Source organism: Centruroides vittatus, unplaced genomic scaffold (assembly GCF_030686945.1).
Source record: "Centruroides vittatus isolate TY-2023 unplaced genomic scaffold, ASM3068694v2 contig_677, whole genome shotgun sequence".
Classification (NCBI taxonomy): Eukaryota; Metazoa; Arthropoda; class Arachnida; order Scorpiones; family Buthidae; genus Centruroides; species Centruroides vittatus.
The window spans coordinates 175,293-199,594 of record NW_027122424.1 but is presented as its reverse complement, the minus strand read 5'-3'; positions in this window follow the sequence as shown (position 1 = coordinate 199,594).

Here is a 24,302-nt window from a genome sequence, read left to right as displayed (position 1 = left end):
TTTTTTGAAAAGAAATGTAGATGGCGCTGATAGTAATGATGCCTTAGTATGCAAATATCCATCAAAAAATTCTGTTCCGGAAACTTGTGGACTAATGTGAATTTCGAATTTTGGTTACGATATAGACGGATTATGCACGTTGTTAATTTTTTAAAGGTGTCTGTGCTTTTCAAAGTTTGTACAATTTACTCGAAGTCATTAAAGTTATGGAGGAGGAGTTTTTCAATGGCAATTATCATGTTAAACGTGTCCCTAATGTGTTTAATGTGTGATAAACTTGATAAAAGTGCATTAAAGAAATGTTAATAGTTTGTAAATGAAGTAAAAATTTGGAAATGTTTTAAATGTAGTTCAAATGTGTGTTTAAAGTGTGTAAATGTGTTAAATGTGTCCTTAGTGTGTGTAAATGTGTTAAAAGTGTTTTAAATGTGTCATAACCAAGGATCTGTAATAGTGATTTCTGACACTGAATGACAACGTGAACGACACATGGAAGGCTAGGTGGCCGTGGATCGCAGGTGCAAATAGAAGAAAGGAAACAGTGGGGACGCACGTTCTAACCTTACCTAACCTGTTCTAATAATTTCTGTTGGTAATAATTATGGTAATTTATTAGAATAGGTTAGGTAAGGTTAGAACGTGCGTCTCCACTGTTTCCTTTCTTCTATTTACTGGAATCACAGACGAGCCGCCGTTTTCGAACCATAGGTACATTAACCGATTGAATTTATAGGTAGTATGATGACTTTTTATTTTTTGTTTCTGGTCCAAGAATAGGAAAAGTAAGTAGAGATTTACTTTTTAAAAATGTTTTAGTTTTAAAAGAAGTTTAAATATAGGGGCGTTTATTTTATTGTCGACAGTCGCCGTCTTGCTTGCCCATTCGCGTGTGAAAAACAAGTTGGCGACCGAAAGCGCCGCCGTTTTGTAAACCTAGGGTAGCATTAACCGTTATTTCATTGAAAAACAAATTATCCCTTTTTGCTCAAGATTTTTAAAAAAAAATTTTGATTCACTTTCCAAGCCATTGAAACATCGCCAAGAAAATAATTCTGATATTGACATTTGCAATTTCAAAACAACAATTTTAAATACGAGGGAAGCTTTTCTCAACAGGTTTCAGGAATTCAGAAACAGCAAAGCGACGTTAGCCTTTGTTAGAAAACCTCTTAATGCTACTGTAAGAGAATTAAATTTTTCTCCTTTTAATATTGAGATTGGCAACTTTGAAATGCAATTGCTGGATTTATAAAACAAAGAAGTATAAAGCTCTAAATTTGAACGTCTTTTTGCTGATATTGGAGACAAAAAATGTGAACTTTGTTCACAGCATAAGTGGTCTGCTTTGAAAGACCTGTAGAAGGAATACATGATTTTTAACACCTGGAATAGTATTCCCGACTCATATGATCAGTTGAAAAAACTAGCGTTTGCTGTTCTTTCCCTTTTCGGTTCTACATATTCATGCAAACAATTTTTTTCAAGCATGAACCTTATCAAGAATAAATTGAGAAGTCTTCTTATTGATGAGAGCTGGAATCGTGCCTAAAATTAAAAACAACAACGTAGAAACCTGATTTACTCAAACTTTCCAAGGAGATGCAAGGTCATTGTTCACATTAGTGTTTGTCAGTCATTATCATGATTTAATTTTATTGATACCTTAATTACAATTTAATTTTATCAATAAATAATATCATTATTAAGTAGGATATCAAGTTTGCTTCAATGTACAGTACCTATTGTGTAATTAAGACTTAATAAATTTCAATTAAAATTTTGATTAATTAAAGATTGATTAAGTGCATAAATACATACAATCTAAGTTAACAACAATCTATCTACCTATATAGTTTAAGTTTAAGAAATTTGGCTCTAAAATGGAATCTCAATCGTTGTAATTTGATATTTGGCTCTTTGACTAATGAGTTTGCTGATCATGAGCGTAGCCTAACTGTGTACCAAATTTCAACATTCAACTCCTATCCGTTTGGGCTCTGTGCTTATTATTACTATTATCAACCCATCTCGATTATATTGTAAAAAGATTAAATATATTAAACAAATCTAATTTATAATAACAATAAAATAAAAACAACTTTTAGCTTTTGTCGCAAATCCAAATCGCAATTTGCAAATTGCCGAATGTCTTGAAATCCGTTTTGCATCTAAAATATTAAAACAAATTCAATTAAAATATTTAAAATGTTATAAAATAACAATAATAATAAATACCGTGAAAGCAAGGCAGCATAGACAACAACAGCATAGAATGCAGACAAACGAAAGAGTAATCATCAGCAAGAAAACCCAAATTTTTAAAAGCTCATGCATATGAATATACAAGTAAGCGTAATACAAAAAGCTCGTTCCCCAAATTATTCCGAAATAAATAACTCCGATAACAAAACTGAATTTTGTGTTCAACTGATTTATGAAAGCCCACAATTCTTGATGACGGTTCATCAAATCTTGTAACCTTCTACGTAGATTTCTGTCACTGCTCGTTATTATGCGGAACTCCGAAGAAAGTTCTTCGAACTCTGTATAAGAAACACCTATGATCAAACCAATCAATAGTAAAGCATTCGACATACCGCCTATAGCTATTGTCGTCACAAATCCAAAGTTGACAGTGCACATTAGAGCTTCAAATTCAAAGTATTGCTTTTTTTCAAAAGCCGGATAAAAAACACTTAGATTGACAATTTGAAAAATAGTCGTAAGTAACACGACAATGAACGAATTAGAGAGGCAGACGTTTCTTACTAAAGAATTATTCTCGACGACCATTCTTTCATAGAACCATTCGTTTCGTAGTTTCGTAATCAGATCGATCTTCTTGTAGCTGCTAAAGGTCAGAGTGATCGAATAAGTGAGGTATAATACAAGAAGACAAATGTTTATTATTTTACCATCGGGTTCAAATACGTCATACCACCCAAGACACAATGCGTATTCACCTAAACTTGGTAACGATTGCCACATTAAAAGAGCAGTAAATTGCCACAGTGTAAAGTGAAGGCATCGAACGTAGATCTTTGTCAATTTTGGATATTTATGTTTGTAAATTGGCCGCTTACAAGAACAAATTCGGAATGGATCCCAGCCGTAAACCAAGGCCACGGTCCAACAGGGTGAGAGGAAACAGCTCATGCAAATTTCTTCCTCGATATTCGAATTCATCTTGCTTATGGCTCTGCATCTACGAAGAAACTAACATAAATGGAAATTTACTGGAAATATCGAGTTATATAACGACACTAATTTAATTTTCCTGCAATTCCAATTTTCTAATAGAGCTAATTTGAAGTCGTGCCAAATTAAATATTTTAAAGGAATATTCAGCTTCTACCTTATCTCAACTTTGTTCAATAGGTTTACTTGACTAATTAAAATGTACACCTGTTTGCCTTAGGCGAATATTTCGTGGAAATTTATTGAACGTGTCATTATCTGAGTATCGTAAAATTGAGATTCTTTTTAAAGCGAATTAGTTTACAAAGTATTTTAAAAGCTTGTCGATTACAAAGGCATTATTTCTTAATATAAACTATGAAATGTCAGTAATATTCGTTATATACTGTCAGAGCCGGATTTATATTTTTCTAGGCCTTAAGGTAACAAAGACTCGAGGCCCCTTTCCCAATTTTTTAATTGTTTAAATGGAGATTTGTCTTTTTTATACAAGTTATTAATATATAACAAGTCTTTATTAAATTATTTAACTTTAATACGTATAAAAATGTTATAAATAAATAGAAAAAATACAAATAGCTCTAACACGTGCACACGATGTCATCAAAGCAAAGACAGGAAAAATTATTCGATTTTCACGCATCAACTTTAATAATTTATCGCCCGAAAGCGATCCAAATGCTGAAGGTAATCATGGCGTCGTACTAATCGTGCAATAGCGATTAAAATCGGAGATTCTACGCAAGTAAGTGCTGAAACTTTATTTCTTTCAAATCATTAAAAAGGTAAATAGGCTATGAAAACCGCAGTGGCGTGCCGTCATTAGAAGCGGTGGAAGCGCCGCATCCACCTTCCAATGACCTTCCCTTGTATTTTCTAAAATATAAGTTTTCATATTTTAACGTACTTTGAATTAATTAAAATTAATATTTTATTATAACTGCATTATGTATCTTATTAAAAAAAATTCTATACCATATGTGAAAAAAACGATAAGATTTCTATTGTATATTCGAATGTCAGTGGCGGAATGGAAGCGCTTCCGAGACAGCTTTCACGGCGAGAATAACTGAATGGTGTAAAGCAGCCAGAAGGCATTGGCGCATGCGCCTTACAGAGCACCAACGTCAGCCGGTTTAGCTGGTGGAAACTACACACGTGTAACGCTTCCAACGATTCTATCTCTTAGCCACTGGTAGGGAGCTATCTGACTAAGTGAATTGTTTAAGATTTAAACAGTAAAGAGTATTCAATGTTATTTTTATGTACGTTTTTTGCAAATTTATATTTAATTACAGTATAATTAAAAGAAAATTATAATTATATTGACAGATTTTCAAACATAAAATCTTTAGAATTTTTATCACTTTTAGACGTTTTTCATAATATTAAAATTATTAACAATTTTTCCAAGCGTGTTTTAATTCTTTAAATTAAGTAAATTTTATGGGAAATTTTTTGTTTTATCTAAATTACGTAGTGAATCGCAATATTTATATTCGTGTCAGGACTATATTGACAAGTAACTCTTAAACATAAAACATATTATAATTAATGTCGATTCGAACAAAGACGTACTAAAATAATTATATGATTTAATATCATTAATTTTTATGGTCCCATCTACCGATGGGTCTGCTGAGCGCAGTTTTTCGACCACGGAGCGAATTCATACATTGGCCAGGAACACTCGGTCGGAGGAAAAATTGTCGTCGCTAGCGTTGCTTTAGATAGAAAAAGTGCTTTTAAATACGTCGATGGAGTCGACGACCAGCGACTTTTATGATAAAGTAATTAACGACTTTGCGGAAAAAATCGCCGAATAGAATTAGTTTATAAAAAAAAAACAAGTTTTTCTATTATTGTTTGTATCATGTCAATTTGTATTATGTATGTATTATTTGTATTTTAGAACTAAAATACATAAATTGTTTATTTTTGTCATTTCCAGTATTTGTTTAAAACTTTTATGGAAATGTGAGGTTCCGGACAGGTCCGACCTGCCACGAAAGACGCGCAAAAACGGTTAATTTAGAGAAAAATTTATTAGTTAAAAAAAACATAGGTAAAAGTCGTTTGTAATCGGACACCCATTGTTTATATCAAACTGCCAGGCAGAAACCATAAATTGCGGAAGGAAGTCGTCCTATGATCGGTGGAAGATCGAATTCATCTTCGATTTTGACTTTTCTCGCGTTCCAGGTAAGAGTCTCGTTACGTTTAGTAACGAGGGACCAACCACTCGGGAAACGTGATTGAGGAAAACGACCAATTAAAATGGATGAAAGATAAAATAGAGATTGATATAATCTCTCCGACAATCGAGGACACCTGGCACTCGGTTAACGTTCCGAATAACCAAAACGCCGTGTGTCAAAAAAAAACAAGTTCTCGCCTATTGTGCCAACCTGTAACCCGTGCCACTTCGGACTTAGACCGTGTCCCCGACTCCAACGGACAAAGTTTTCCTGTGCCTTACAGACTTGTCAACGCCAATGTCCCGGGGCTACCTTCGATCGACCATCGAAGAACCACATCGACGCCCAGGATGTCCGAACGGCTGATTGTCCTAAAGGAAACTATTTTGTACATAGTATATGTTTCTTTTATGTGAAAATAAACGGTTTTTGTCAGATACTTGTCGTCTTTGTCTCTACAGCCACCACCCATGTACGAATGGACCCTAGACCATTACTGACGCGCAATTAACTGATTGCCCCTGGAAGTCGGCTTTTTACAGAAACACAGCTTCCCTATCATCAAATGTCACGGCACGCCACTGGTGAGAAATGTTTAAAATTTACAACAGCCCCGTCGCGTCCTTTGAGATATACTAGTGATGCGACAAAAGAGGCATTTGACATTGACCGGTATCGGCACCCTCGGGATTTGGCACGCACACACCTACCTGGACCGTCTCTGATTCCATTCATTAGCCACTCGTAGGGAGCTATTTCACTAAGTAGATTGTTTTAAGATTTAAAAAGTAAAGAATATTTTTGTTATTTTTATGTACAGTACGTTTCTTCACAAAGTTATATTTAATTATAAGTTTCTATAAAAGTATATTCATACAATTGAAGAATTTTTTGTAATAGGTATGTATATTCATCACACATTTTGTTTTACCAAGTAAGTTTTTTTATAATTTTAATTTTAGCTGTTATATCGTGGCTAGTGATTAAAAAATTTATTTTAAAAAAGTTTTGGCTCGAGACCATATAATGAAAAAGAAAACATTATTAAAAGAGAAAGACCAATGCCTAAATTAAATATAAATACGTCAACAAAAAATTTCGACATTTTGACGATAAAATTTATGACGAATGACGATTCTTTCGTAAAATTGAAGCAATTTGGAAATCAAAATAGAATAGAATTTAACATTGGTAGACAATATAAAACAAATATTGAAAATTATAACGAGATAATTACGATTAATAGATATATCTAAATTAATAGATGTTATATGTTTTTTTCTCAAAGCAAGAATTGGCATTTAGAGGGCATAGGGAATTTATTGAATCTAATAACGGAGGTAATTATATTGAACTTTCTTATTTATTAAGTACGTCAGATAATCTATTAAAAATACATTTAAAGAAGTATACGGTTTTTACTGGCTTATCGAACAAACGAATACGAACGGTCCCTGACGCGCAATTAACTGATTGCCCCTGTAAGTCGGCTTCTTACAGAAACACAGCTTCCCTATCATCAAATGTCACGGCACGCCACTGTTTTTATATACTAACAGGGCTTATTATACTGAAAAATGTGGATGCAGATATTTAGTCTTACAGATCAAAAATAATGTTCTTTATTTAGTTCACCTCCTAATAAGTCCTGTTAATATGTAAAAAGTACTAGTATACAAAATAAATTTAAAAGTACAATAGAAAGGACACAGAGGCATAATAAATAAACATCTACAGTTCAACTGCAGCTAGAATGACGTGGTTTGGTTTGTTAGACACAGAAACACTTCAACTTTGCAACCAGTATGCTAAAGAATACAATTTTTGAAGTTAATTTTTTTTTTAATGAAAATGTGTCAAACTTTTGTCTTTTTAAAAATTTTTTCTCGTCAATTATAAAAACAAATACGATAATCAGAGAGACAGAAGTGTTTATAGACAAAATAAAAAGACAGCGCGTCTTTAGCGCAAAATTCAAGAATAATATAGCAATTTTAAATTATTTTACAAAAAATCCGAGCCTCAGGGCTTGTCGTTTTTTGCGTTTTTTTCGAAAATCCAGGAGTCAAAAGGTTAAGTTAAATCCATGGATCGAATTAAAAAACTAAACAGGAATTTTTATTATTATATTATACAAATATTATTCTATACAAAGATAGAGGAAAAAGTCATCGATAAAACTAAATAGTTACACATTGAGGAAGCTTCTTTTCCATGACTTTCGTGAATATACTTTGGAACAGTCTCTTTTTAAACTCCAGCAATAATCTGCCATCATATGCGTATCCCATCTTCCTTGCTAGCGGTCATCCATAGTTTTAATATCTTGGTGAAATCTTTCGCCTTGTTCTTCACTGGTGTCTCCTGAATTTTAGGAAAACGGTCTAAGTGACTGTGTAAATAGTGCACCTTAATACTCATATTACACCCGAGGGATTTGAAACTGTTAAGCATCTCTTTTACCCGTTCAACATAGTTTTCAGCTTTGCGTTTGCCTAGAAAATTTCTGACAACTGCAACAAATGAAGTCCAGGCTTTTCGCTTAGCTTCATTCATCGAATTTACGATGGCAGGATCGTTAACAAGTTGTGTTATTTGTGAGCCGTCAAATATTCCTGCTTTAATTTTTTCCATACTCAACTGAGGCATTTTTCCCCTACATATGCAAAGCACGTTCTTATCAAGAGCCTTTATAAACTGCTTCATTAGGCCTAGCTAAGATATGTAATAAAGGAAAGATGATTTACTCTCGTTTAACTAAAGGGTTGTTAGTGACATTTTTTTTCTCCAACGTCCATGTTTTCTCTCTTAGAACACTCTTTTCTAACCCAGTGGTGTATTTTGTCTCTGCTATCCCAGAAGCACAAGAAGCAAGGATATTTGGTGTAGCCAATTTGCTGTCCACCTTTTAATTTAATTAATATCTTTTAAATTTATCTTTCTATTTAATAAGTATTAATTTATTTTAGCTCCCTTTAGTTTCCGTCTTTATACATTCGAAAGCCAAATGATTATTTTTACGTATAAATTTTTAAAGGTATTTCCGTTTTAATTTTGTATTTTAGTATTTAACTTTAATTACGTTTCACCTTTGTTTTTTTCTTGTGTTATATTGTAATTCGTTCAATAACAATGTATGATTATTTTATTTGATTATCTTATTTGTCTACATTCTCTGTACATAATAATTTTATAAAATGTATATTTTATGTAATTAATTTTAATGATTAATTATACTGATGGACGTGTTCTAACGTTAAGGGTCGATTTACACAGTGACGTGTCGGCACAGTGACCGTTTGGTGCATAAACATCGATAAATATCACACATAGCCAATCAGAGTTTCATCTACAACGCGTGATCTGTATTCTGCCAATCATACAAGTGTCGTACATAAAACTCTGATTGGCTATGTGTGATATTTATCGATGCTTACTGCACTGTGCTGGCACGTCACTGTTGTGTATAAATCGACCCTTAATCGGGTCAGACTGATGAGGAGAATAGCCCGAAATGCATTTCTGACAAACCAAAAGACAATAGCGAGGTTGAGGCCGAAATTTTAAACGCGAGAACGTGTACGCCGGACGTTCAGCGCCTCTTTCCTGTGAGTCTAAAAGTTTGACAATGGAGTTTGGAACGTCAGTGGAATCATGCTCGACATTCCAAACGCCATTGTCAAACGTCTAGGCTTACAGGAAAGCGGCGCTGAACGTCCGACGTACACGTTTTCGCGTTTAAAACTTCGGCCTCAACCTCGCTAAAATTTTTTTGTTTTTTTTCATTGTATTAATTGTAAATTACTAGGTTCTGCATATAAATTTTCACTGAATGTTTTTATTCCCAACGAATTTAACGTATCTCATATTTATATAAATGCAATAATGGAATAAGGGATTATTGGTAATTTTTAAGTAGTAAACCATCACGTAGTTTCATTTCGCGAATATCGTAATATATACAACAAACAATATTTTAAAACATTTTCTAACATAATGATAATAATTTGAACTTCGAATTAGTAGATTTTACTCGTCAAATATTGTTTGACTTATCTTGTTGATCAAATTGGTCAATAATTAAGTGAATATCGGAGTTTTTCCCAGTTTCTGTTCGTAAGCGTAACATGGCTACCGCAACGAGATGACTTTTTTCCATCTTATAGCTTAAGTAACGTTTTATTGTTTATTTTTTAAACAACGAAAAAGAAATTTCCGCTGTAAAATTTTCATTGAAGCATTCTCAGAGCTATATCGGCGTTGGGATAAATAACGTACAACCTTCATTCTGTACACAAGTATCACAAAATTGTCTTCTTAATCTAATGTCTTTTTAAACACCTCGGGAACAAACAATCCTCACGGCGGAGTCGTCCTTTCTTTGTAGGCTACTTTTCCCGCCTCGATATGTAAAAACAGAAAAACCATCCCCTGGCTATTGAACAATCATAATAATTAATTTAAAAGTGTTTACAAAGACGTTATATTGACAAGACAATCTTGTGATACATCTGTGAATGAAATTTGTAATTTATTAATGTTTTTGTTACTTACAGTGTATATACCTTTGAGTGTGTGTTGTAGATCAATAATAATATACCTCACTGGAACATGTATTGCGAATTAAAATTAAACTAATGAGTCTGTAATGTTTCTAATAATTAATAGACATTATAGAATTTTAAATATTGAAATATTTAAATGTGAATCATAACCTCTTGTAATGTGCAATTAATCTTTGGTAAAAACAATTTAAAATGAATTTAAAAAGTTATATTAAAAATATCTTTGTATCAAATAAAAATATAACATGTCTATCAATAGTTAAATGATTTAATTTATAAAACGTTTTCATACGCATGAAATGGTTTCAAAAGTAATGTGAAACAAAAAGCTTTAGTGAAAAAGAAATCTTCTGGAAAGACTGGTGGGTAGCTTAGCGAGCGGCCATGTAGTGAGAAGGTGAGACCAGTGGAATGTAACGGCTAATCACGTGACACTCGGAATGTCGCTTCTGACCCTGCACACTTAGCTACGGTGAGAGGTTCTAGCTAGCGAGATGACGACATACGACTCGTGATGCCTGATAGAATAGGTATTTGGCAAGTAGATCTCACACAGCAGACTACAGAACTGCCAGACCCTCTATTTTCATTTTTCTTTCATGAAACGCCGTACATTAGGTAATTCCGGGTGTTGAAAAACTTAGACGTTACTTATTGATATGACATCATTGCTAATTGACGCGTAGAGTCGGACGAAAATCAGGATATTTACCAGTCAAAACGCTACATAAAACGATTTTTACATAGAATAAAAAGGCAGTATCCTGTTGTCACCAAAGACAATACTTTTCCATTATTTCGATCTCTTGTACGAGGAATTAAAATTTTAATGTTATGAATTTAACGTTTTCTTTTTCTGTAAAATGAAGCTAAATATTTCAAACAAGAGTTCGTTTCATTCTTTTCACTTAAAACAATTATAAATTCACTTTTCGAATATATTTTCAATAAATATAAAAAATTCATTTATTATTTTACATTCAATTTTCGAAAGTTGAGGTCGCGGTTACTTTATTTTGTACTTTATAATCGAGAATTTTGCACTTCATCACAAAAGCCCTATATATATATATATTATGATTACAGCATAAGGCACGAGTCATTGTTGTCAATGGAATGGAATTTTAACATTATAAATATAAACATTAATACTTGATATTTTATAAAACAAATAATATGCCTTTTAAGGTATTTTAATTAATTAGCGTGGAGTATTAATTTCCGATACTCCACGCTAATAATAATTTGTACTTTCCATATTTTCTTACGATCTTTTATCTTTTCTTTCGCCCGTCGACACGCACCTAGTGCCGATTCGGCACTAATCGATTTTTAATCAGTTCGTATAAAAATTCTAACTGACCAAAAAATTTGAAAAAATTATTACCTGTCTATTTTTTCTTCAATTTCACGATGCGCAATTCAGTTTATGCTTAAAGCGTTCCGTTATTTTTATTCAATTATTGGTGTCAAATCGTCACTATGGCGCGTGTTATCTGGGATTTCAATTTTCAAATTTCCCGCCAGTCGTTGTTACTAAAAATAGCCGCAGCGGCGGCGCGCGCGCGCTGCTTTGTTTATAATCGCGTTATTTCAAAGTGAATTACTTCTAATAAACTGAAATTTGACCGGAAATAATAATTTAATTTCTTACAATGATATTTTCTAATTATTTTGTAAAATTTTATGACATCATCACAACATTTCCCTGAGTGGAAGAACACGATTTTTTAGCCATTTGACCCTCAGCTGACAGAGAAAGGGGTTTTTGAAAACAAAGTAATAAAGCGATTAGTAGTTTGTTCTTTTTCACAGTTGAAAACTAGCAAGTCGCTGAAAAACACAAGCTTTACTACTCCGAAGTTGAAAAATAATATAATCCCGTAAAAGCTAACAAATCTGATGTCAATAAATGAAATTATTTATAGTGAGTTGATGTTTTATAAGTTTTATTTTTGCATTTACAAATCAAATTACAGAAAATATAAATAAAAATTTTATTTCTAATTACACCAAAAAGTATTTTATTCTGTTAGATAGTAGAGAAAACGAGGAAATCGAGGATGTAACTGTAGTCAAGCATATACTGTATATCAGTAGAAATATAAAAATTGCATGAATTTGATTTATATGTGCTGTCGTTACATTGCGCCAAGTAATCATTTAAAATTGAAATCATAAAATTTCGCTTATAAACAATCGAGATGCAACACACGGTTAATTCTAATAATCGCTTCGTTTTATTTATACACCACCTCTCCGCTCCAATGGGAGAGATGTTACCTGGATCAGACTACAGAGGTGGTGTCTCTGCTTCGATAAATATCAACTGTCACCTAAACATTTTTATGGCCATCACGCGATTGTTTTTTCTTCTCCCCGGCCATGCTGTTTTTGCGTTTTATATAAATTTTGTCGTTGATACAAGCGTCCAAGTCAAAGTTTAATCTTTCTGTTTGACATTTAACACCTATGATCAAGTCACACCTGCGACTTACGTTGTTTATTTCGTACTTTCACGACATATTGATATTGTAAGGTAGCCGACCCGGCGAAGATAGGGACTTGGAAACCCGCTTCTCGGCACCCGTGTTAGGTTGCCGTCCCTTAAATGGGATCGGTTAATCCCGTGTCAAGATACACCGAAAGGAGGGTTGTTTGTGGGTCGTGACGGAGGAGGCAAATGATAACAAGTGTTTTTCACACGAAAACCGTTTATTTGTTAACATTTGTGCTTACATCGTTAATCAATCATCTGATTCCTCTTTGTCGACTTTGCTCCGAGATTGTTTATAAAACAATAACACCTGCGCTCATAACTTAGGCCATTGTTTGTAATTTCTTTGCCGTCTGAAAACTTTAACAACCTTTTCCGTCTATCAAAATTTCATTTTTTTTTCCAGAAAGTTTATACCGGTCAAAAATTTATAGATACTCGAGTCAAAGATCTACCTGTTTATGAGCGCTCGTGCTAGAGTTTACCTTCCGGGTTGGCATTGACAAATCATTTGACATGTGTTCGAACAATTCCAAGTCTCGTTTACATTTTTGTGTCGCGTTGTTTAAATCATAGAATTATTTTTTCCCACGTAACACAATTTATCGCTGTCATTTTTTTAACACAAGAATTTCGCGATTTACTCGCTTTCGAACTCGTCTGGGAACTCACAATATTACACACTTCGTTTTTCTAGAAAAATTTTCTATTTCTCTTACGTTTTGCTAGGGATTTGGACCCTGCCTGGAGTCTCACAGTGTACAATAGTACACATTTCGATAGACAATAAAAAATCGCTTGTAAAACACATACGAACTATGCACATAAAAATGTAGCATCGAAAATGTTAAGTTTCATTAAATATATTTTTCTCCCTATATTTTGTCTTTCATGAATTGGAATGTTCTTTTATTGCTGTTGTTTTAATACACATAGATCATATGGATTTTACGAGCTTTTTTTTTGTTTGCCGTCTTTTTAAATGTGTATTATCGTTCTAAATAGATTTTAAATAAATGGTATAACTCTAGCACCTGTCTTCAGATGAATCCAGAAATGGAATGTTTTAAAATTTTCAATTTTTGCCGTAAAAACGCTAGATGATAGGTAACATAATAATTATTATTACTTAAATAAATAAAAATTTTATTTGACGTATTGTCATAAAACTTCGTAAGATGATAGAAAACTACGAATATAAGAAATAAATCCTGTCAAAATGTATCTTTTTGAATTAAAACTTCGATTCCCAAACCAGGTTTGGCTTGGTCTAGAGCAGTAATTATTAAGACACGAGACAGAGAGAGAGCCTACAAAAAATTTACCAAATAAAAAAACACTATTTACATATTTCCATATTTGGTAAAGTTTGGTCCTCTCTCTTCTCTGTAACGTGACTTTTTGCTCTAATACTATATAAGTGCAGTTTTTTCGCATTAACTCGTCATTGTTTTTGCTGCTGTTGTTGATTTCGAGTACAGTTCTTTTTTTTTACGATTGTGTTAAAACAGCGCTACGGATAAAACTAATTTTCATTTGCTTTCATCTTCGGAGATAGCAGAGATGCTTGAAGATGATGATAATGTTTTTTCTTCGGAGGAAGAGGATGATATTTTGCAGCAGCGAGAATCAAACTCTGAATCTAAACAATTTTGTTCAGATCTAGACGAGGTTAGTACTTCTGGTTCATTTTTTTTATGGGTAAAGACCGTGTAACTAGGTGGAATAAGAAAATGCCCCTTCAAACTCAGAGGAGAGGAAAAGAAAATATTATAACTCATTTGCCTGGCCCAAATGGAAGAGCAGAGTTCGTCAAAACACCTTCGGAATGCTGGAAGTTATTTTTTGATGACGATATATTAAATCATATTGTCGAAAATACAAATAAGTATACAGAGAGAATAAAAGAAAACTTTAGCCGCGAGCGTGATGCAATCTCAACAAATGTTTGTGAAATAACAGCTTTTATAGGAATATTGTTTGCGTGTTCGGTGATGAAATTAAATAAAGTAAATTTACGAGATATTTGGATTTCCGATGGTCTCGGAATAGAAATTATAAAACCTGTAATATCGGAGAAAAGATTTAGTTTTCTAATAAGAGCATTAAGATTTGACGATAAAGCAACTAGAAATGACCGTCGTAATACTGACAAACTCGCTGCGATGCGAGATTTTTTTGAAAAATTTGTTACTAATTACCAAAAGAATTATTGCCCATCTGAACTATAGACGAGATGTTGGAGGAATTTAGGGGCAGATGCCAATTCCAGCAATATATTCCAAGCAAGTTGTCAAAATATGAGATAAAAATTTTTGCATTGAGAGTTTCAAGGACTTTTTATAGTAGCAACTTAGAAGTATTTGCGGGAGTGCAACCGCAGGGCCAATATTTTATAAGTAATTCTCCTAAAGATGTTGTGTTAAGATTATGTAAACCCGTAGCAGGCTCTGGAAGGAATATAGCATTTCATAATTGGTTTACGAGTTACGAACTTGCATTAAAATTATTAGACATTAAGCTGAGGTCAGTCGGTACTTTAAAAAAATAAAATAAAAGAGAAATACCGCCAGAATTCATTAGTTCGAGAAACAGAACTGTATCCAGTAGCATCTTTTGTATTCCAAAATAAGTGTACTTTAGTTTTATATTCTCCCAAAAGAAATAAACTAACTCTCTTGCTGTCAACTTTACACCACAATAATAGCATTGATTCTTCAACCCACGAAAAAAACAAACCCGAAATCGTAAAGTTTTACAATCTTACGAAGGGAGGGGTCGACGTTGTTGATGAACTGGCGTCACGTTATAATTGCGCAAGATACTGCCGACGCTGGCCCCTTGTTATTTTTTATAGTTTGCTAAATATTTCAAGCGTAAATTCTCATGTCGTTTATTATCCGAATAATAAACTTCCACAAAATCAACGCAGAAGATACTTCATGAAACTGCTATCGATCGAACTAATGACTCCGCAATTAAAATTACGTGCACAAAAAGAAAATTCACCCAGAAACATTAGGATGGCAGCCCTTCAATTTTCTAAGTTTCAAAATGAAACATCGAAATCGTAATTAACAACAGCATCAACAGGGACATCATTGGCATTAACATCAGTAACATCCACATCTGCAACATCACCAGCCGCAGCATCAACATCACGGAAGCGATCATCCTGTTCTAATTGCGGTTATAAAAAGGGCAGAAAGACGAGAGAAATCGGCGTTTTCGATGTAATAAATACATTTGTGGTGAGCACTCGCATACTTCATGTAAGTCACTTATAGAAAGTTCAGAAAGTACAGTACAATAGAATAAGAAAGTTAACACTATACGAACGTATTCATTTTTTATATTACGTATTTTTCTGTATTTCTTTTATTTTCTGGGTTAGACATAAGGGTTTGCTTTCACGGACTTGCAAACAGGACCTTTTGGATAGAGTATCCAACAAATGAACGACATTTATTGATCAATAAAAGTTGTTCATTTGTTGAATACTGCATCCGAAAGGTCCTGTCTGCTAAATCAGTGAAAGCAACACCTTTTGCCTAACCCAGAAAATAAAAAATTAACTTTTCTGCACACGCTAATTATACTTCTTGCAATACAAGATGTACATAAAATTTTAGCATTGTATAATGTAAAATATAATAGAATATAGAAATGAATATTATTTAAATGTATAAATAAATAATCTAATTTTCTCTTTTGTATTACCAATTTATGCTGTTTATTTTAATTATTATTTATATAAATCTTGTATTAAAAGTAGAATAGATGTAAGACATTTTGGTATTATACTTTTGTTCTGTTTTTTATTTTTTAAACACAGTAAGTAATTAATATATATTATTCCTATATAGATTTATTAATTATAATAAACATACACTATCTAATATTACATTATAATAAGCATACAGTATCTAATATTACATTATAATAAGCATACAGTATCTAATATTACATTATAATAAGCATACAGTGTCTACTGTTACATTATAGTAAGCATACAGTATCTAATATTACGTTATAATAAGCATACACTATCTAATACTACATTAAAATAAGTCTCTCTAATTAACATCTGAAATAAACAAGTAATTGAATCGAGTCCCACCGCCATCTTAAGTGACGCGCGACAGTAATAAATTGATTCTGAGCGCGTCGCGTTGCATCAATTTAAAAAATTTATAAAAATTAAAATTATAAATATGTTTACAAAATAATTGACCACATCTGTTCGCAATAATACCGTAAAACAAACTGTGCTTATAGTTTAGCTTTTCCGATAATATTTAATTAATTTTTGAATTTTATTATATTTTATATATAAAAATCGAAGATAAAAACATAAATGCGTAAAACTTAATTTAAAAAATATCTGCAACTTCATAACACACATAAGTATGAGAATCCATCATTAAAAGATAGTAGTAATAATTAAAATCGAGGAAAAAATGAATAAAACTTTCAAGGTAAGGTAATTTCTGTGGTAAAATGTGAGGTAAGCGATCACGTCACGCCTGTCTCCCCATCGGCTGTAACCAAACCGGACGAGGTTGAAATAAAAGCCTAATCACCAGTAGAAGTAAACATAAACATCGGCGAGTGTCTGAAGCAAGAAACTCGAACGGGAGCGAAGATGAAACACAACACTTTGTAATTTATGCTATTTATCTTCTAATATTAAAAAATTGAAATCATCAATAAATTATGATAAAATTAAAACTTTTTTGACAGAATTCGACTACAAACATATCATAAAGCTGGTTTAAAGTTAAAATATCCGTTTTTAGACGCTAAATTTTTCTTAATTAATTTTCTAAATTGGTGTCTAATTGACCGCGCGCGCGTGATTTCTATTTCACTGAGCATGCGCGTGACCACGGGTTAAAATTCTTTAAATTATCAATATTTACAAATATAACAACCTCTAATTGCACTGTTTATCCTTCTAATTAAACTGTACAAAAAGTGTTCCAAATAATTACATATGTAGTACATTATTACAACGTGTACATATTTCAAATAATTAAGTAACATTAGAACATACGACAACATTACTTAATTTAGATATGTTCACTAATTGAAGTTAGATTAACTCTAATTTATTATTTTTTCTTAATAACTACAGTTCATTTCGAAATATCCGTAAATTAACAAAGTAAATCTAACTAATCTGCGATAATGCTGGTAAATCTGTAGTTTACCCGTTATTCCTGTTATGATGATACACCTGAATGAAGTTCGATTGTTTTCTCTTCAACCGGAGAAGTTACTGAACGTCTGCCGACAGCTTCTACCAGGATTCTCTGCATTCTTCAACTTTAATAATCCCGAGAAGACGGAGTGTAGAGTTGAAACCATCTACCGGTGAAAAGATATAAAATTTTAATGTGGACCTAATCGTTCCATTAATAAATTGCAGCGATTTTTAAATTACGCAACTATGCGTTACAAGTCATAAATACTTTTATGCAGGGAACCATCGAACATTGATGGAAGGTCACGAGATTGCATAGACAGGATGCCACGCGTATTTTTTTCGAATTCTCTTAGCCAGTCCTAAATAGAAACCATTTTTCCAGAAAAATCCCTCGTGGGACGTACACTCCTTGGTGGATTGCCTTGATTATCGCTGCCATCCATCGAATCAGATTTAAGGGTATAATTAAAGAATATGGCTATTATCGTCCGTAAAACATACAATTAACAGTTAAAGGGCGTAACTATAATCTGCTGACAATTTTAAACGAAAACAGATTTTCTACAATCTACCGATTCTCTTATGACGTTATTATTAAATTGCGTATTATCAAAACCGCAGGAAAATGAGGTATAATGTTTAAACAACAGAATCTGTAAAACTACCTTTTGAGGAATCCTTTTATTGACGGTGTAGAAACCTCCAATCAACAGACACAAGGAGACTTTTCCAAATCTTTTCATGAAATCCAATACCTGAGAAAGAATTGATATTTAATACTAGCAGATGAGCCCGGCGTTTCCCGGCAAAATATAACCATAGCGAACATTAAGATTATTAGATCATAGCTGACCTTAACGTAATCATAAGTCCTAATTCTTGCACCCGTTTTCTGCGGGTGCAAGAAATAGAACTCCCTCTTTCGAGGCTAATTGAAGAATTTTTGGATGGTCTAAAAATATTTTCGATTTCCCGCAAAAACTCAAAAAACAAACCGCATCTAAAATAGTAGAGTAAAGCCGAGTTCTTCAGGGTAAGCCCTAACCATCTCCCTATGGGGGAATTTGCAAAAATTCCTTGTTAATTAATATGCATTTTCATGGCGTAGCCCCATGTTCGGTAAATTGCAGCTCGCGAGCCGCATGTGACTCTTTGGCTGCTTGGGTGCGGCTTTGCCAGTGGCGTAGCGTAGTGGGGCGGCAGGGGCGGCCTGCCCCGGGCTGCAGTTTTGAGGGGGCGGCATTTTTTTACAATAAATAATAATAATTTGTTGTAAAAATTTGAACAATTCCATTTCATATTTTTATCGCACCTACGATACCGATTGAAATGAGCACGGAATTTTTCATTACTTATTCTGTAATGTTACTGGGGAATCCCCTTTCTTTAAATGAATGTATAATAATGATATCTTGCTTATTGTAGCGACTGACAACACCGTCTGTACAGTACAGACGACGTTGCCAAGTCAGTACAGACTGTACTGACTTGTAGGGATTCCCCGTATTTTATTTAAGAGGGGGGCGAAATTTTCCTCCACCCCGGGCGGCTGACACCCACGCTACGTCAGTGGGCTCTGCCATAAATATTTACTCTCTATTAAATATTTAATGACTTATATTTAAATTATTTTACCTTATAAACAACTTAGTCAAATAAACAATTACAGAAATATTAAAATAAATCACTTCATTAATCACAAAACTGGACGAATATTAAAGCGAAAACTGAACACGTGCACACGCTGCTATACGTAAACAAAGAGGTCAGGTTTCGTGCTAACGTCACTAACTTCGCATTCCTGGCTAACACTGTAGAATAGGAATGAAGTCCGTCAGAAGTCTCATTGTGTACAGTACGTTGGTTATCAACAGGAAACGTTTTGAAACGTTTCGCATCCTTACTAACAGAAATTAAAGCATTTCTTCTTGAGAAGGGTGTTCACTATCCAGGACTAACGGACAATCAGTGAATACAAAAGTTTTATTTCATGGCAGACGTTACGTCTCATCTAAGTCAGCTTAATCGTAAACTACGGGGGAAAGGAAACTCAATTTTTTCGATGTTAGAAGAAGTTATTTGGGTTAATGTTACCCTAGGTATACAAAATAGCGGCGCTTCCGGTAACCTCGATGGCAAGTGTTTTTAGAAAAAAAAATGTAGATGGCGCTGATAGTAATGATGCCTTAATATGCAAATATCCATCGAAAAAATCTGTTCTGGAAACTTGTGGGCTAATGTGAATTTCCAATTTTGGTTACGATATAGACGGATTATGCACGTTGTTAATTTTTTAAAGGTGTTTATGTTTTTTTAAAGTTTGTACAATTTACTCGAAGTCATTAAAGTTATCGAGGAGGAAAGTTTGTCAATGGTAATTAACATGTTAAACGTGTCCCTAATGTGTTTAATGTGTGTTAAATGTGATAAAAGTGTATTAAAAAAATGTTAATAGTTTGTAAATAAGGTGAAAATTTTGTAAATGTGTTTAAATGTGGTTTAAATGTGTCCTTAATGTGTGTAAATGTGTTAAAAGAATTTTAAATGTGTCATAAGCAAGGATCTGTAATAGTGATTTCTGACACTGAATGACAACGTGAACGACACATGGAAGGCTAGTCTTACCCATGGCCGGATTTACGTAGGGACATTTCGAGCCGGTGCCCAGGGTTCGCACAAAATAGGGGTTCCACAAAACTATGTTTAGACATAATTTTTTTTCCTGTTACTGCGACAGCCTAGTGTGGCCTAATCACGAAGGCCACAGGCAAAGAAAACCAAACCCGGGGAAAAAACATACGAAACATCGGAAAATTTCGGGAAAAAATTTTACATAGGTATTTTTCAATCAAATTAAAATAATTAGTTTTACACAATAAAATATATGCATGTTTACAATAACCTTATTTTTAAATGAAATTTACAACTTCCTAGTTGAAATCTACTTGAAAGTACAGTATTTTGTGTAAATTTTGTAAATCATCAAATTCGCCTATTCTTAAAGGGGGGCCCCACCGAATTTGTGCTCAAGACCCCCGGATTGGTAACTCCGGCCCTGATCTTATCTATGGTTCCAAAATGGCGGCTCGTCTCCGATTCCAGCAAATAGAAGAAAAGAAACAGTGGGGACGCACGTTCTAACCTAACCTAACAAAACCTGTTCTAATAATTTTGTTGGTAATAATTATAGTAATTTATTAGAATAGGTTAGGTTAGGTTAGAATCTGCGTTCCCACTGTTTCTTTTCTTGTATTTGCTGGAATCAGAGACGAGCCGCCATTATGGAACCATAGGTAACATTAATCGATTGAATTTCTAGGTAGTATGATGACATTTTTATTTTTTGTTTCTGGTCCAAGAATAGGAAAATAACCAAAAGCAGAGGAAAAAGTAAGTAGCAAATTTACATTTTAAAAATGTTTTAGTTTTAAAATAAGTTTAAATATAGGGGCGTTCATTTTATTGTCGACAGTCGCCGTCTTGCTTGCGTGTGAAAAACATGATGGCGACCGAAAGCGCCGCCATTTTCTATACCTAGGGTAGCATTAACCGTTATTTCATTGAAAAATAAATTATCCCTTTTTGCTCAAGATTTTAAAAAAGGAATTTTGATTCACTTTCCAAGCCTCTTGAAACACCGCCAAGAAAATAATTCTGATATTGACATTTGCAATTTCAAAACAACAATTTTAAATACGAGCGAAGCTTTTCTCAACAGGTTTCAGGAATTCAGAAACAGCAAAGCGACGTTAGCCTTTGATAGAAAACCTCTTAATGATACTGTAAGAGAATTAAATTTTTCTCCTTTTAATATTGAGATTGGCAACTTTGAAATGCAATTGCTGGATTTAAAAAACAAAGAAGTATAAAGCTCTAAATTTGAACGTCTTTTTGCTGATAATGGAGACAAAAAAGGTGAACTTAGTTCACAGCAGAAGTGGTCTGCTTTGAAAGACCTGGAGAAGGAATACATGATTTTTAACACCTGGAATAGTATTCCCGACTCATACGATGTTGAAAAAACTACCGGTTGCTGTCTTTTTCGGTTCTACATATTCATGCGAACAATCTTTTTCAAGCATGAACCTTATCAAGAATAAATTGAGAAGTCGTCTTATTGATGAGAACCCGGAATTGTGCCTAAAATTAAAAACAACAACGTATACAAACCTGACTTACTCAAACTTTTCAAGGAGATGCAAGGCCATTGTTCACATTAGTGTTTGTCAGTCATTATCATGATTTAATTTTATTGATACCTTAATTACAATTTAATTTTATCAATAAATAATATCACTATTAAGTAGGATATCAAGTTTGCTTCAATGTACAGTACCTATTGTGTAATTAAGACTTAATAAACTTTCATTAAAATATAGATTGATTAAAGATTGTATGTATTTATGCACTAAGTTAACAACAATCTATCTACCTATATAATTTAAGTTTAAGAAATTTGGCTCTAAAAAGGAATCTCAATCGTTGTAATTTGATATTTGGCTCTTTGACTAATGAAATTGCCGATCATGAGCGTAGCCTAACTGTGTACCAAATATCAACATTCAACTCCTATCCGTTTGGGCTCTGTGCTTATTATTACTATTATCAACCCATCTCGATTATATTGTAAAAAGATTAAATATATTAAACAAATCTAATTTATAATAACAATAAAATAAAAACAACTTTTAGCTTTTGTCGCAAATCCAAATCGCAATTTGCAAATCGCCGAATGTCTTGAAATCCGTTTTGCATCTAAAATATTAAAACAAATTCAATTAAAATATTTAAAATGTTATAAAATAACAATAATAATAAATACCGTGAAAGCAAGGCAGCATAGACAACAGCAGCATAGAATGCAGACAAACGAAAGAGTAATCATCAGCAAGAAAAACCAAATTCTTAAAAGCTCATGCATATGAATATACAAGTAAGCGTAATACGAAAAGCTCGTTCCCCAAATTATTCCGAAATAAAAAAGTCCGATAACTATGCTAAATTTTGTGTTCCACTGATTTATAAAAGCCCACAATTCTTGATGACGGTTCATCAAATCTTGTAGTCTTCTACGTAGATTTCTGTCACTGCTCGTTATTATGCGGAACTCCGAAGAAAGTTCTTCGAACTCTGTATAAGAAACACCTATGATCAAACAAATCAATAGTAAAGCATTCATCATACCGCCTATAGCTATTGTCGTCACAAATCCAATGTTGACAGTGCACATTAGAGCTTCATATTCAAAGTATTGCTTTTTTTCAAAAGCCGGATAATAAACACTTAGATTGACAATTTGAAAAATAGTCGTAAGTAACACGACAATGAACGAATTAGTAAGGCAGACGTTACTTATTAGAGCATTATTCTGGACGACCATTTGTTGATAGAACCATTCGTTTCGTAGTTTCGTAATCAGATCGATCTTGTTGTAGCTGCTAAAGGTCAGAGTGATCGAATAAGTGAGGTATAATACAAGAAGACAAATGTTTATTATTTTACCATCGGGTTCAAATACGTCATACCACCCAAGACACAATGCGTATTCACCTAAACTCGGTAACGATTGCCACATTAAAAGAGCAGTAAATTGCCAGAGTGTAAAGTGAAGGCATCGAACGTAGATCTTTGTCGATTTTGGATATTTATGTTTGTAAATTGGCCGCTTACAAGAACAAATTCGGAATGGATCCCAGCCGTAAACCAAGACCACGGTCCAACAGGGTGAGAGGAAACAGCTCATGCAAATTTCTTCCTCGATATTCGAATTCATCTTGCTGATGGCTCTGCATCTACGAAAAAACTAACATAAATGGAACTTTACTGGAAATATCGAGTTATATAACGACACTAATTTAATTTTCCTGCAATTCCAATTTTCTAATAGAGCTAATTTGAAGTCGTGCCAAATTAAATATTTTAAAGGAATATTCAGCTTCTACCTTATCGCAACTTTGTTTAATAGGTTTACTTGACTAATTGAAACGTACACCTGTTTGCCTTAGGCGAATATTTAATGGGAATTTATTGAACGTGTAAATTTGATCTGAGTGTAAATTGAACGTGATCTGAGTATGTAAAATTGAGATTCTTTTTAAAGCGAGTTAGATTACGAAGTATTTTAAAAGCTTATCGATCACAAAGGCATTATTTCTTAATATAAACTATGAAATGTCAGTAATATTCGTTATATACTGTCAGAGCCGGATTTATATTTTTCTAGGCCTTAAGGTAACAAAGACTCGAGGCCACTTTCCCAATTTTTTAATTGAATAAAAAAGACACATCTCCATTTAAACAAGTTGTCTATATATATAATCGAGACGAGTTGATAATAATAATAATAATAATAGGTGCAGAGCCCAAACGGTTAGGAGTTGAAAGTTGAAATTTGGTACATAGTTAGGGTACGTCACGAGGACGCACACTAAGAAGGGATTTTTCGAAATACCTCCCCACGGGGGAGAGGGACAGGATTAAGTCTTAACACTTGCATTGTTGATGGAAGTGTTACGTAACAATGGAGAACAAGAGAAAGCGACGTGCAAGATTTACCGGCCCTAGAGAAAGAAGAAAAAAAAAAAAAAAAAAGATATGTTAGAACATATTCAATTTTCAAATTTAAACACATTAGT